This window comes from Antechinus flavipes, chromosome 1 (genome assembly GCF_016432865.1).
Source record: "Antechinus flavipes isolate AdamAnt ecotype Samford, QLD, Australia chromosome 1, AdamAnt_v2, whole genome shotgun sequence".
NCBI classification, from domain to species: domain Eukaryota; kingdom Metazoa; phylum Chordata; class Mammalia; order Dasyuromorphia; family Dasyuridae; genus Antechinus; species Antechinus flavipes.
In genome coordinates, this window is record NC_067398.1 from 208674925 (window position 1) to 208691062 (window position 16138).

The 16138-nt window shown below is 34.7% G+C and overlaps 1 pseudogene; it reads right to left on the reverse strand.

Moving 5' to 3' along the window:
• Positions 1–10678: 10678 nt before the first annotated feature.
• Positions 10679–12251, reverse strand: LOC127544851 (crooked neck-like protein 1; annotated as a pseudogene).
• Positions 12252–16138: the final 3887 nt, after the last annotated feature.

Consider the following 16138-nt stretch of genomic DNA (forward strand, 5'->3'; position numbering starts at 1 on the left):
GAGAGATACTTATCTTCATGATATTCCATGATTATTTTATCTTTTCATTCCTTTCTTTTTTTAACTAGACCACACTCTTCCCAAGGCAGAGAGTTTGAACCTAATAAAAGCCTAGAGGCCAAATTTCACCCAATTGTCTTGTAAGAGAATACAATTTATCATAAAGAAGATCAAGTACTAGAATATGGATGATTCAATCTTTCCCTACTATGTGTGGCAAAAAACAAAAAACGCAACCCAAACAACTCCAAATGTATTGATAGGGATCAGTAATGTCATTCTCCTTTATAATTCAACAAACATTTGTTAAATATTTCGTATAGAGAAGCAGATTGATGTCAGCAGATAGAATGATCAAGATAGAATCAGAAAATCCTGAGTTTGAATTCTGCCCCTGACATTTAATCTTTCTGATCCTCACATGTATATAGTAGAGGAATATTAGTCTATATCACTTCTGAGGGCACTTTTAGCTCTGAATCTATGACTTATAGTTATCTATTTATATTTATCTATATCTATTTATAGTTATCTATTCTGACTCTGTTTCTTCAATTATAAAATGTCCATGGTACCTATTCATGTGATGTGGCTATCATAAAGATTCAATGAGATGAACTGATTCTAAGTGAAATGAGCAGAACCAGATCATTGTACACAGCAACAACAAGATTATACTATGATCAATTTTGATGGACATGGCTCTTTCCAATAATGAGATGATTCAGATCATTTCCTATAATCTTATGATGAAGAGAGCTATCTATACTCAGAGAGAGCACTGTGGGAACTGAGTGTAGACCACAACATAGTATTTTCACTCTTTTTGTTGTTGTTTCCATTTTCTCAGGTTTTTTTCCCTTCTTGATCCGATTTTTCTTGTGCAGCAAGGTAACTGTATAAATATGTATGTATATATATATATATGATTTAACATATGTTTTAACATTTTTAATATGTTTTGGATTACCTGCCATCTAAGGGGGGGAGGGGGAAAAGGAGGGGAAAATTTGGAACTCAAGGTTTTGCAAGGGTCAGTGTTGAAAAATTACCCATGCATATATTTTGTAAATAAAAAGCTTTAATAAAAAAAAGATTCAATGAGATAATGGTTTTTTAAAAAGTACTTTGCAGATTTGTACAAGCTACACAAAATATCCCATCCTTCAAAAAGTTAGCTTCTTAGAAGATGAGAAAGTGTTCTTGAAAACAAAAAGTGATTTTACTTATTTTAAAAATTATTTCTCTAATGAAATTCTGGACTAATTAGAGATGGAAACAAGTTACTTCCTTTTTATTTTTATCTCAAATTTAGCTTAGATGCCATTTCCTATGTGAAGTCTTTCATGATTTCTCCTCACTCTCACTTACTGTGCTCTCTTCCTTCTGAAGACAGCTTGCATTGACTTATCTATGTGTGAGCTTTATCTCCTGCAACCCCAAGTACAAAGCAAACTTCTTGAGGGCAGGGATTTTTTTCTTTTTGCCTTTAACTATTCAGTGTCTAGCAAAATACTTTTCATGTAGTAAGTCATCTACCTTTTTTTAGGGTATACATTGAATCAGAAAATGATTGTTAAACTAGCTAATATTTATATGGTACCTACTATGTGCTAGACACTGAGCTAAATGCTTTATATATATTATCTTTTTGATTCTCACAATCATTCTGAAAAGTAGATGATATTATGATCCTTATTTTATAGTTGAGGTAACTGGGACAAACAGGAGTTAAGGTGACTTGCCCAGAGTTACACAGTTAGTATGTCTCAGAGGCTGGATTTGAACTCGGTCTTGGTTCCAGATACTCTAGCCACTGTTATCTACTAAGGTCCTTAGTTGACCCTTATTTCTTCAGAAGATTGATCCCTAAATTCAAGCTTAGAGTTATCCACAAGGTAAATTCCCAAAGCTAGTGCCATCTAACAAATCTCTGGCTAGAAGGCTGTGTTCTAGGGTCTTGCTTGGCTAGTCAATTAACTTGGTTAACTTACTCTGTGCCAGGTGCTTTGCAAAGTGGACACGATCAATGGCTGATTGAGATTTAGTTGGATAGACCCTTTTCAGAAAAACTCCTTAGACACAGAAGAAAGATAGTTCGCTCATTTTTTGTGTAATGTCTAGCCTCGATGTCATGGTCAATTAGTTTTTTGGACAATAAAAGTCCAGTGGGAGAGGATTGTTTACTCTTCTGACATATGCTTATAATATATTTACATATATAATATATATATATGATATATATATATAAATATATGGAATCCCATGAATACTTGACCTCTTCCGTATTTTCTGAATTGAAAATTTATTCAAAGATTTTATTAAGCATCTACTAAATTACTGTGTACCAGACATTGTGCTAAGTACTTTATAAATATCTCATTGGATCATCTCAACAAACAAGGGAGGATGGGTATTATGATAACCCCCATTTTATAGGAAAGGAAACTGAGGCAAGCAGAAGTTAAATTTCTTGCCCAAGATCCCATAGCTATTAAGGGTGTGAGGTTGTATTTAAACTCTAATCTTCCTGACAATATGTTAAATGCTGTCTCCACTGCCCACCCTTGATGTGGTCCCATTCCCTATTTGCATCTGCTACCTTCAATACTTATATGGGAACTGAGGACTCATTTGCTTATGTTTGGTGAAATCTAGACATGAACTATACCCCAATTATCTTGTGGAGAGTTCATGGGGTAACTACAGATGAAGGAAATGAAACAGAGAGAAAACAGGCCTTTCTTAAGTCAAGCCCCCAGAATTAAACCTGCTCCACAGACATATGAGAAGCCCTTGGGCCATGAGTTTTAATAATAATATTTACATTTTTATTTAGTAGCACTTGAAGGCTTATAAGTCACTTCACAGCTACCACAGGAGAATAGTTCACATAAGTATTTTTAATCTTTGTTTTATTAGTGAGAAAACAGGGATTCAGAGAAATTAAGTTATTTGCCCACTGTCACCATGCTGAAAATTGAACACAGATTTCCTTAATCCAGAATTGGAGCTGCTGATTATTCCCTGTCTCCCTGACTTTAACTATTGTTCTTCCATTACACTATACTATAAAAATTCCATATGGATCACAGTATCTTGAAGTTATCCTGAAGGCTCTAAATTAGGTAGATTTTAAATTTTAGCTCTGTAATTTTCCAAATGTCTATTTGAATTTTGAAACTCTGTATAGTAATTTACAACATAGTGCCAAACTATTATGAATAAATCCAAAAATAGGGTGTTTACACTGAGGGTCTATTGGAAATGTTCTTAAGAAAATGGGAATATAACTGAGGTGATATTTATAGAAGCCTATAACAAATTGTAAAACCAAATTAAAATGTTTCTACCTTATTCACCACAGTGAAGGTCATAAAATTGCTTTTTTTCTTCCCCTCCTCACCGCTCCCACTGATTAAGCAAGCCTTTGATAACCAGAAACAAATGGAAGATTCTTTTCATTGTGTGAGAATAATATGATTGGCTGCATATACTGATTCACTTTAGGGAAGTGTTGGGGTTTTGTTTCCATCTTTTAGTCTCCTCCTCCCCTTGGGAGCCATTTCATGCTCAGTGGGCATGGCAATAGAAAATAAAAACTAAAAGATGCAACAAACTTGTCTGGAATTCATTAACTCGAGCAGCTGTGAATAGTACCTGGCTAATGTGTCGACAGCCACAGCCAAAAATACTGAGTACACTTATACTCAAAGTCTGACATTTCTATCAATTCTACCCCATACAACTAGATTTAAGAGGATCATGAAGAAATATCCCACACTTAAACAGACAGTACAAATGCTTGTAGCTCTAATGGCAATAGGAAGCCAGGAATGAAAAGGAATTGTGGGGAGGAACCCATAGCACAAAATAGACAGCACACCTGTGTGTTAGAAAGAGGTCTTGGATCAGAAGAGAAAAAAAGTAATCACAATAAAAAAGTCCATTAGCGCATAGACCATGTCAACCTGAGACCAGATTGACAGAGCCTTGGCAGGACTCTTGCTCTGGGAGTGCAACATTTGGACCATTTTAGATTTATTCCTCCTCCCTCCAACACACATCCTATGTATTCTTCAATTTTTATTGCTATTCCTTGTGCAAGAGATTCTATAACTTCTGACTTAAGACATTTTCACTGGCTGTCCTCTATGTCTGAAAACCTCTTCTTCCAAAAATCCCAGCTTCTACAGGAAACCTTTCCCATTCTTTCTTAATTCTAGTGTCTTCCTCTCTTATTTCCTATTTATCCTTTTTTTTGTTCATTTGTTTACTTGTCTCCCCCATTAGACAGTAAGCTCCTTGAAGAAGGGGACTGTCTTTTACTTATTTTTATATCCCCAGTGCTTAGCAGAAAGCCTGGCACATCAAAGGTGCTTAATAAATGTTTATTGATTGATTTATAGTGGGTATTCATTACGTTTATTCATGGGCTAACTAGCTAATGTAGATACTTTCCCCACTGGTACAGATCTCAACCATCATGCCTTGTTATCCCCTATGATTCCTGTTTACTTCCATCTATAAATCTTCCAAAAAAGATGCTTTACTCTAGTTATTTTAATATTTTGTGAATACCAGTATCTGTTAGCCTTTGTTCTTACTATTTTACTTTACTATCTTTTCCCCATTTATATGTGCTTTTGATATGACTTTTATACAGGAACATGCTGTTAAAGTTAATGACCAGATGCTCTGGGGGGAAAAAAAGGTATGCATGACATACTTTTAAGTTGAAAATGAATCATTAACATTTTTTCCACCACTTTCTTAAGTCTAGAAAATCAACAAAACAATAAATCAAACCTTGATTTGTAGTGTTGCCTGATTTCCAAGGTGTAAATGCTAACACATGATTTGAACTGTTTTCAGTATGCCATTGCTTTCATGTCGTGTGTTCAAGTCATTATCAACATCTACTTATGGCGCAGGAGTATTCCATTATATTCACATACCATAATAAAGTGATCAAAATCAGTAGCAAGACATAATATAACAACTAAATTGTACAAGTGAATGATTTTGAAAGAAAAGAATCAAATCAAAGACAGCACTGATGCTGAAGAATGCTATCTTTCTTCTGACAGAAAGGAGGATAAATATGAAGAATGAAAATGTGGACATTTGTTTTGCTTGACTGTACATATACATCTTAATAGTTTTTCTTTTCTTTCCTTTTTTTTCCCCCCAATGGACAGATGGAAATAAGAGAAATTGATAGTAATTTGTAAAAACAAAACACAACAAAAACCCTACCCCAAACCCCCAAACAAGTAAAAAACCACCCCCCAAAACTGTGATCAATTAACATTTGAATCTTCCTGATCACATTCCCATTTATAAGAAATAATGAACTACTCAAACCTCTTATCACACTTCTATTTTATTCCCTATGATCATTATGTACAATTCTGTTTTTTTTTTGGTATGACCTAAGGGACCCATTATAAATTCTTAGATAAAAGTCTCTGTCAATAAAAAGTTATAATTATTAAAAAAAAAAAAAGATAAAAGTCCAGGCTAAAGAGATATGAACCACTCTTTTAAAATTTGTAGTGTTATTTTAACATTTTAAAATACTGAAATTCAGAATAATTGACTTACCATAGGAAACATAACTCTGAATTGAAACAAAATAAAGTATGAGCTTGGAGCAAAATTATTCAAAAAGATGCAAAAGCTTCAATCCATGTCTTTTAATGTAAGTTGTCTTATTGCTGAGAAGGTAGTAATTACAGGCAAGCTAATAGCTTGGCCATATGTTTACCAGTTTGAATTTTGAAATCTACTATCAATGTAATTTTGCTTTCTTCTTGTTTACTGTTTGTCTTTTTCTTTAGTTCTTTGCCTCTGTCTTATTACTGACATTTCCCATTTTCCTTCCTCTATTGCCTTCTGGGTACATACCTTTAGTTCTTAAAAGTCTTCAGAATGAATTCTTTAGGCATCAGCAGAAGTAATTACAGCCCTTAGAATTTATTGCTCCTCTCATTGCAGCTAAATCATAGGCAGATCCAGTTAAATGTAAGAACTTCTGTGATCTCTAAGCAATTCCCTAGGATATTAATTCCCTTAAATAGAGTCCTGAGGTTGTAGAGAGAAAAATCTTATCACTTTCTTAAGAACTCAGTCTGAAGTTTTAGTAAAAGGACAGCATGATCATATTGTTTCTTAGGTTTATTCCAATTAAATGAAAAAGTGGAGCCAAGATGGTAGAGTACAGACAGTAAGCCAGCTGAATACTCCTACTGTTTCTCTCTCACCAACTTAACATAATTCCTCAACTCAAGTTTTGGAAAAGCAGAAGCAATAAAAGCTCAAAGTGAGAGTTTTTCTAGCTAAAGACAACTTAGGATGTTGGTGGGAGAAATTTGTGACATTGAGCAGAGCTGGATCTGGATGATTTGCTGTGTGTAGACTCATTCAGGGCCTAGGAACTACAACAAGGGAGCAGTTGCAGATTTGGGAGATGTTTGCCTAGAAAAGTTAAATGGTTGGACAACTGGTCAGAAAGAGATTATAGAGGACCCTTTCCTGATACTGGATACAGTTGGTGCTGATTGGCAACTCTTTTTTTTAAGCTTTTTATTTTCAAAATATATTCATAGATAATTTTCAACATTTACTCTTTTTTTTTAATTTAAATTTTATTTTATTTAATAATAACTTTGTATTGACAGAATCCATGCCAGGGTAATTTTTTACAACATTATCCCTTGCACTCGCTTATGTTTTGATTTTTCCTCTCCCTCTCTCCACCTCCCCTCTCTCCCCTTCCTCCCCCCCCCCCCCCCCCCCCCCCCCCCCCGCCAAGATGGCAAGCAGTCCTATATATGTTAAATATTCAACATTTACTCTTGCAAAATCTTGTGTTCCGAATTTTTTTCTCCCTGCTTTTCCCCAACCCCTTCCCTAAAAGGCAAGTAATCTAATATATATATTAAACATGTACAAATCTCCTATATATATTTCCACAATTATCATGCTGCACAAGAAAAATCATATCAAAAAGGGAAAAAATGAGAGAACAAAATTCAAGCGAACAAAAAAAAAATGAAAATACTATGTTATGATACACTCTCAGTCCCCACAGTCTCTCTCTGGGTGCACATGGCTCTCTTCATCACAAGACCATAGGAACTGGCCTGAATCATCATATTGTTGAAAAGAGCCATATCCATCAGAACTGATCATCATATAATCTTGCTGTTGCTGTATACAATGTTCTTCTGGTTCTACTCACTTCGCTTAACAATAATTTAATGTTATTCACTTAACATTGTTCATGTAAGTCTCTTCAGACTGCTCTGAAATTATCCTGCTAATCGTTTCTTATAGAATGGCTACTCTTAAAAATTGGAATTGGGCAAGTAGAAGCTAATGACTCCTGAAATATCAAGAAACAATAAAACAAAATCAACAGAATGAACATAGAAGAATATGTGAAATATCTCATCAGAAAAACAACTGACCTGGAAAATAATAAATTGAGGAGAGAGAATTTAAGAATCATTGGCTTACTTACCTGAAACCCATAATCAAAAAAAAAAAAAAGCTAGATATCATATTTAAAAAAAGTTATAAAGGCAAACTTCCCTAGATACCTTAGATTCAGAGGATAAAATAGAAATGGAAAGAATTCACTTATCATTTCCTGAGAGATCCCCAAAAGAAAACTCCTAGTAATATTATAGCTAAATTTCAAATTAATGAAAAAATGGGGAAAGTTCTAAATAGTTGTAGATTTTTTAACTAGCTAAAAAATAAAAATCTGTTTCTTCTTCCTAATCCAAAAAGAAAATTTTTTTGTAGCACATTTTCTGAGGCATGTCCAAAATATGTCTTAATATATCTCACATTTTATCCTGACTCCATTATCACTCTGTCAGGAAGGTAAGTGGCTTGTTTCATCAGTTTTCTGGAATTGGTTATTCATTACATTCATCTCTTTATACAAATTTTAAATGTTTTTTCTTGTCTACAGAAAAAAAAATTTAGAGGAGTGAAGTTATCATGGGATGGATTAGGAAGATAAATATCAGGTAGCAGTGTGGAAAGTGAATGGGAAGATGAGTAATTGGGGCTGTTCATAGTTGCTGAACCAGCTTTAACTATTTCTGACTTCAAAGTACTCTAGAATCCCTTGCCCCTTTTTGCTGTAACTTCCCTTAGGGAACTCTAGACTCACTATGACAATCCAAATGTATGTAGTCCTTGTAAATCCACTGAAGCCCAGCCCCTTGCATATAGTCCCAGAGCTATACTGCAAGTTCCCTTCAAAAAAAAACAAAACAAAACAAAACAAAAAAAAAAAACAAAAACAGAATATAACTGTCATTTGGGACACAGTTCAGTATAATCTTTTTTAATCTTCACTATCTTTGATGTATAAAGGTCTTATGAGTTTAGGTATAAAGGTTCTGAGGGAGTTTATCCCTCATTTCTATTTTTCAGTGCTAGTCTGATGTACAGCAAACAAGGACTGGATTCCCTTCTTGAGCATCCAATATATATTTGTAACAAAATGCAGCTCAGTTCTTTGGCTCTGTTGTTTCTGTAACAATGAAATGGGTGTCCTTGACTTCTGGCCCCAAGTCCATTTGTCCTTGAAAGCATGGTGATAGAGAGTAGTTCTAAGAGGAATAAGGGGGTTACTTTATGGCAGTAATGATCCAGAGGAGTTTAGATAATAAAGTTGTAGCAAATCAAGTGCACCCAGGATTGGGGGTTACCAACCTCACTAATAATTAGAGAAGGCAGGGAAGAGATTCAAGGTACTGAGAAGTCAGTGATAATAAAGGTGGTTCAGCTACTATGAATTGTCCCATTTATTCCTATCTATTCTCCACACTACTATCTGGATATCTTCCTAATTGATTTCTATAATCATTTAGTTCCTTCACACAAAAACCTAAAGTGGCTCTCTCTTTTGCATAAAATAAAAATTCATGATTTTCTGGGCCAACCATCTCAACTTAAGTCTTGTCTTTGAACTTCCAGTGATTCTGAAGAAGAGAGAGGTTGATCTACTTTATTTGAAAGTGGTTCTGCTTGCTTCATTCTGTATCTGTTCATATAAATTTTCATTTTCATCATTTTTGAATTCTTAAATTCATTATTTCTTTATGAGGCAGAATAACATAATGGATAGAATTCCACCCTTAGAGTTAGAGAAACCTGAGTTCAAGTCTTACCTTTGACACATACTGGTATGATATTGACAAGTTCCTTAACATCTTAGTATTCTATATAACTTTCTAAAAGTCTAAGTTGAAAAAAAAAAAAGGTGCTCACCTGCACTAGTAAAGGATTTACTCACTCTTTGAGAAGGAAAAATGAACAAGAAGCTCATGACTCTGCCATTTAGAACCTGGCACATAAGATCTAAATCAGTACATTGTTGCTGGAGCTGTGGCTTAGTGGAAAAGCTCTAGAAAACGCTTTTGAACTAAATTACAAAGTCATTAAACTGCATGTGCTTTTTGACTCAATGATACATGTGCTGGGGATAGACTCCAAAAAGTCAGAGATGGAAGAAGAAGTTTTCATATTTACAATCATATTTATAGCAGTATTTCTTATGGTAGCAAAAAGAAAAACAAAATCAAAATCTACTGGAAACATAATGGGTACCCATCATTTGGGGAATGAGTAAATAAATTGTGTTCTATTAATATAATGGGATATTTTTGAGTATAACACTATGCTCAAAATTGAGAATATAATTCAATTGGAATGTTGAGCAAATGATTAGAAAGGAATTAGGGCCTAGACCTGTGATTTCATAGATAGAAGAAAGGGTGAGTAAACCCTTTATTAAAACAGGTGAGCACCTTCCTTCTCCCCTCCCCCCAACTTAGACTGTTAGAAAGTTATACAGGACACTGAGATATTAAGGAATTTGTCAGTGTTACAGCCAGTATGTGTCAGAGGCAGGACTTGAACCCAGGTCTCTCTAACTCTGGAATTCTACACATTATGTTATTCATCAAAAAATAATGAATTTAAGAATTCAAAAAATGACGAATATGAAGATATGAAAAGAAACAGAATGAAGTAAGTAGAACCACTTTACACAGTATTCACAATAATGTAAAGGGAAACAACATTGAAAAATTGCTCAATGCAATGACCAATCACTATTTTGGAATTTTGACAGTACAAAATGCCCTTTTCCCCAGCCCAACCTATTAGCAGAGGGGTAGTTTATACATGTTGAATGAGTCCTAAGTGACCAAGGTATTGGTAGTTTTTAGTTTCATTTCATTGTTTCAAGGGAGAATTCTGTTGAACAAAATAAGGATGTAGGAAGTCAGTGGAAAATGCTATTTCACATTTATTAAATGACAAATCAGTTATTAAAAATAAAAAATTAATAAATTTAAATATTGAATACAGATAATTAAAAATGAAATAAAAGTATCAGAGATATAGTTATGTGGAATGAGTTTTAAGATTGGGGAATCATTGTATTTTAAAAGGACTAGAGACTAAAGGCCAATAGAATGCCTCAATGAAGAAAGAAGTTGGGTCCAATAATAGCAAATTCAAGTAAATTTATAATGCTGGTGATAAAGGAGTAGAAGTACTGGTCTCTTTGTGTGTGTGTGTGTGTGTGTGACATTAAAAAAATTGTATTTTGAAAAGAATTTATAAAAATGCAACATGGAAAAAGTCAAGATTCTTCCTCATCCATGTCTTTGTCTAGTTCTTGCTTGGCAGTATTCTTTCTTATTGTTGTTTCTTCTAAAATTTGATCATTACTAGTAGTTTCAGGTTGGACTAGTTTGCATCTTCTGGAAAGATGCAGTCTTAGTACTTTTCCCAGCATCAGACTCATCTTCTGCCTTTACTTTTCATTTCTCCTTAACTTTTTCTGGCATGAGTTTGTCCATTCTACTTATGAGATTCTGTTCCAAAGTCATCTTCAAAGTTTCACCAGAATTCTAGTAAAATGAGTATTTCTTTCTTCTCTTGTCAATTTCTCATAGTTTTGCTGGCTTCTTCATAAATTTGTCTGCATTTAAATGTTCTCATATCCTGCAGACAGCTCAAATGGTGCAAAACTGACCTATACCTTGATGGGTGTTCATTGCAACAAGCTCTAGTAAAACCTTTTTGTTTTTTAGATGATTCGTTGTTCAATTTAAAAATAGTGTAGGATTTCCAAAATACCTATGGCATGCCTAGCATGGCTGGCTAATAGCCAACTCATATATATTGTCTAGGATATCTCAATATCTGCAAAAATTGTCTTTATCGCAGCAAATTTGATCCCATGATGTCTAATTTTTCTGATGCAAATTCCAGGAACTTTTCATAGAATTTCTGGCAGTAGTTAGTTTCTTCAAGCTGCAATTTCAATTTAGTATAGACTTTAAACAATTTGCTTTTGGAAATTCCCAAAGCTCTTTTGAAAATGGTTCATTTTCCTGTCTTATTTTGAACTGGGCACACAGATGCCATATTTTGGCAAATATAAACTTTTTGTGAAGAATAGATTCCAACTTTGATATATCTATGTGATCCTTTGTTGGAATCCTTACTAACTGCTAACTAATTAGAGTTGATCTAATCTTACAAGAAGATGTTTTGGCCAGAACCTGAAACAAGGTACTAAGTAGAACTAATTAATACAAGGCTTGTGTTCACACCTTTACTCATTGGAGTCCACAAGTATGCTAGCTTCACAAAGTACACTTTCTAACTTCAAGGGAGTCCACACCTCCCTTAAAGCTCGTTGGGCCAGAGAGCACTATGGGAGAAAACCCATAATCCCATTCTCTCAGAAGAGTCAGATAAAAGGCCAGCGATGAGGGCTCTATGGCAGAATACATTTTTTCCTCTTGGCTGGCTGATCGCACTGGACTCGAGAGGAGCGACTCTGGTGCAGAGAACACTTTGATGGATTTCAGTGAAGCTATGCCAGAAGCCCTCTCTCCGCGGCAAGTTGGTGGCTGGGCTCCCCAGAAGGAGATAAGAGAGACCTTCCATCTCTGTCTTGGTTGGAGGCTGAAGAAAGCAGAGGCAGAGGCTGAAGGACAGAACCTTTGGATTTGGAGACATCCGAAGGGCTCTAAGCCCTGTGTTTTGAGAAGAACAAGAACTCCAACATTTGAACTCATAACAATCCTTTATTCCAACTCTTCATAAAGCGCGTAGTTGAACCAGAGGAATATATGCCACTTACAGTGCTTCTTCTCTTGGACTCCTGGTACAATGACACATAGTATTTGGTTGCACATCATTTTCTATCAATCACAAATAATCAAACGAGGTAGGATAATTGTGCAGATAAGCCTTCACCTCTTCTTCATACTGGAATCTCCATTTGCTCACAATATTCTATACATCTTCAATATTCCATACATCCCCAAATTTCTTTGAAAAATATGTAATTTTAAAAGAGTTCTTATGCTTCCTGCTTCCAAATTCTGTGTAGGGCATATTTGTTAATTATTTGTACCCTTTAAAATTTTTTCTGATTTTCTTCAAACTTTGCAAAGACCACATAGAGATGGCCATCCATATGCTCATCTCCAAAGAACTTTTAAATACTTTCCTTTCATAGGCAAAATGACTATGTTTTTCTTCTAAACATGAGGGTACACCAGGTCAAATCTTGAAAAAATGCAACATGCCCTCTCTACATCATAGTTGATATGAGTGCTAGCCTTGCATCTCAAGTTGCCATTCTATCTACCCATCAAATATTTGCCAATCTCCAGCAATATTTTCCCACATTTCCTATTTGTATCAAAGCTGGTTGTGATGGCCTTATCCTAAATATTTCAGGCATGATTTACTTGCCAATTTTTCATTTCCATTTTTGTATATTTTAGCCAGAGTGATATTTCAAAAGTCAACCTCTAAGGCACACTCCTTATATGTAAGAGGGCCTTCGAATTTCTTTTAGACTCTCTTTGCACTAACATATGTTATCTAGTTTCTAATCTCAATTCTGTTCTGTTCTTCCTTATATTGTCCTCAAAAGTCTTCCTTTTCCTTAATTTGTAAACATTTAATAATCTTCTCTCTGCTTTTTTTCTGTTGAGGAATTAGAGAAAGAAGCTCGAGTTCTTTTTAGCTGCCCTTAAAAGTTGATCTGCTGTGATCTAAGCTTGAGCGGGGGCTTTGTTTTTCACTCTGGCCACTTTAGAGATCTGTTACTTTTGGGCCAAGGTAGAGGCCTCCACGTTAGCGTGAATAAACCCATGATCCCTTTCAGGGCTTGTTCCAATCCCCAGGTTGTGTCTCCTATAAAACTTCCTCAGACTCAGCCAGTTCAAGAGACCCCCAGCAACTCCAAGCAGAAAGGGAAGTGTGGACACCCTGGATGTGACCTTTCACTCTTTGCTATTACATGATGGCGAATACCCTTTTTATAATACCTGAAAGTGTCTCAGAGTTATAGTGAAGAGAGCTATAGCTGGGGGTGAATCAAGTAAGATGGGCTCAGCTCAGCAGAGAAGAATTTACGTGTCTTCCTGATGTTCCATTTCCTTCTCCAATTCATTTTACAGATGAGCAAACTGAGGCAAATAGTGTTAATTGATTTTCTCAGGGTCACACAGTTATCAAATATCTGGGTTGGATTTGAGATTAGGAAGATGAGTCTTTTCAATTCCAGGACCAGGGTTTTATCCACCTAGCTGTTCCTCCAAATATAGAGATTAATCAGCAAAGGAAAATAGAAAGAAAGAGTACTCTTGAGGTCACATTCTGGGGGAAATGATGGTGTAAAACATAATCATGGTGAGAGAAAGGCTTCGAGAAATAGGAAAATGAATCCAGTATGCTTTTTATTATTTTTTTTTGTAATGGTGTTTTCTTGTACAAAGTTTAATTCTAGCTTTTTTATTTATAAGTCTCTCTGGCTTACCACTTACTGGATATGTGGTTTCTTTTTGTATTGCTTTCTGAAAGAGTAAGAGTAATGTGGCCAGAAGAAAATTGACATAGTAAGAGAAGACTTGTAGTGATCACTGCTTGGAGGATTAATAATTATTTGTGTTTATTTAAAGAAGAAATTGGAGGATTGATGACAAGCAAATTGTTTCTGCTTCAGTCTCCCCATTTAAAATTTAGATAGGAAAGTTCAATGACTATGGACTCCCTAATTTAATCTAAATGATTCCTGATCTTCTAAGGAAGAAGATAGAAAGCAAAAGGCTAATAGCCACCATTCTAAGTGACAGGTAAAATACCAGCTTCTTGTTTCTTGTAAGTATTCATTTTCCCTAAAAAGATAAAGGAAAAAACATTACTCCTGGATTTTGAAGATGAAATAGAATGTGGAGGACAGAGAGAATAGGAAGGAGAGCAAGCTGGTATCATGGGAAAAATCCTAAATGGAGAATCAAGGAATTTCTGTTTTAGTCTTGGGTCTGTTATTAGCATGTGATTTTCAGAAAGTTATTTAATGTATCTGGCCCTCTTTTTTTCTCATCCATAGAATGAATGATAGGAGTATATTCATACACCTTAGACAAGGGTTGGAAATTAGACTTTTATATGTTTACAGTTTTGCCTCTTTGCCCTTAAGCTCATCATATGATTCAATGGATAGAGTGACAGGTCTGGACTGAAAACCCAAATTGAAATCAGGCCTCAGACACTTATAAGATGTGTGACCCTTACATACTAAGTAACTTACCCTTTAGTTCAGTAGTTTCATTTTTAAAATGTGTATTAATAATAGCACCTATATCCCAGGATTGTTGTGAGGGCCAAATGAAATATTTGTAAAGTGCTTTGCAGACCTTAAAGCATTAAATGAATGCTAACTATCATCAATCCTCCATCCTCTTTCTCCTCCATCTCCTCCATTTCCTCCCTCATGTCCTCCTCCATCTCCTCTTCCATCTCCTTCATCTCTTCCTTCATTTCCTCTTCCATCTCCTCCATCTTCCTTCTCCATCTTCCTCCATTACTTTTGACTCCAGAATCTTGCTTCATTGATCATTTCTGTTCTCTCTGTTATAATCAGTCTATTCCTTTCTATTGGGTTTTTCCTTATTGCTTACAAACATTCAAAGGTATTCCTTTCCTAAACCAAACCAAAACAATGTGGTACAGTTGGAAAGGCACATATCTCAAATTGGAAGACTATATTCAAATCTTGCTTTTGATGTTTGCTACCTTTGTGGTCCTTGAGCAAGTCATGAAAGCTCCCTAAACATCAGTTTCTCTATTTGTAAAATGAAGGAATTGAGCTGCCTATTTTATGAGGTCTCTTCCAGTTATGGAACTATGGTCTTTTGATCTTATAAAAATAAAACAAAAATAAATAAAAATTATTCACTTGACTTTGCCATGTCTTCAAGACATCATTCTTGTCTTTTTTGCCTTCATGACCTATTTTTTGGAGAGTCAACTCAATCCATTGTTTTGATTTAAACAACTTATTCCTCTGTGGCAGAGTTAGGGTTTGGATTTAAGTACTCTTGATTCCAAATACAAGGCTCCTTCTGTGGCAACATGCAGCTTCTAGTCTCCTAAACTTGCCATTTTTCAATTCCTCTGTTTCTGTTGAAGGCATTTTTCTAGCCTCCATCTTACTTTCTCCTTTCCTAATTTTTCCATATCCAAATTAGTTATGTCTAATTATATAATTTCTCTTTTTTTCCACTAAATTCTCAGACCACCCAATTCAAGGTTTCATAGCTTCTTTTTTTACTGTTATGAACTTGACAAATATAAAGTATATTGTAATTTCTATATAAAAAGAATAGAAATGATTAGCAAGCTGCAAAGAAAAGAAAAGCCTGGAAAGACTTATATAAATTTGTGCTAAGTAAAATGAGCAGAACCAAGAAAATATTGTATACCATAACAAGAAGACTATGATGATAAACTGTGATGGACTTGACTCTTAAAAAATGAGGAGGTCCAAGAACGTTTCATATGCATCTAGAGAGAGAACTATGGAGACTGAAGGTGGATCAAAGCATAGTATTTTCATCTTTTTAAAAATTGTTGCTGTTTGTTTGCTTGTTTTTTTCTTTCTAATATTTTTCTTTTTTGAACTGATTTTTCTTTTCTTTTCTTTTTTTTAAAAAATTAGTTATTTATTTTTTAAAATAACCTTTTATTTACAAGTTATATGTATGGGCAATTTTACAGCATTGACAAT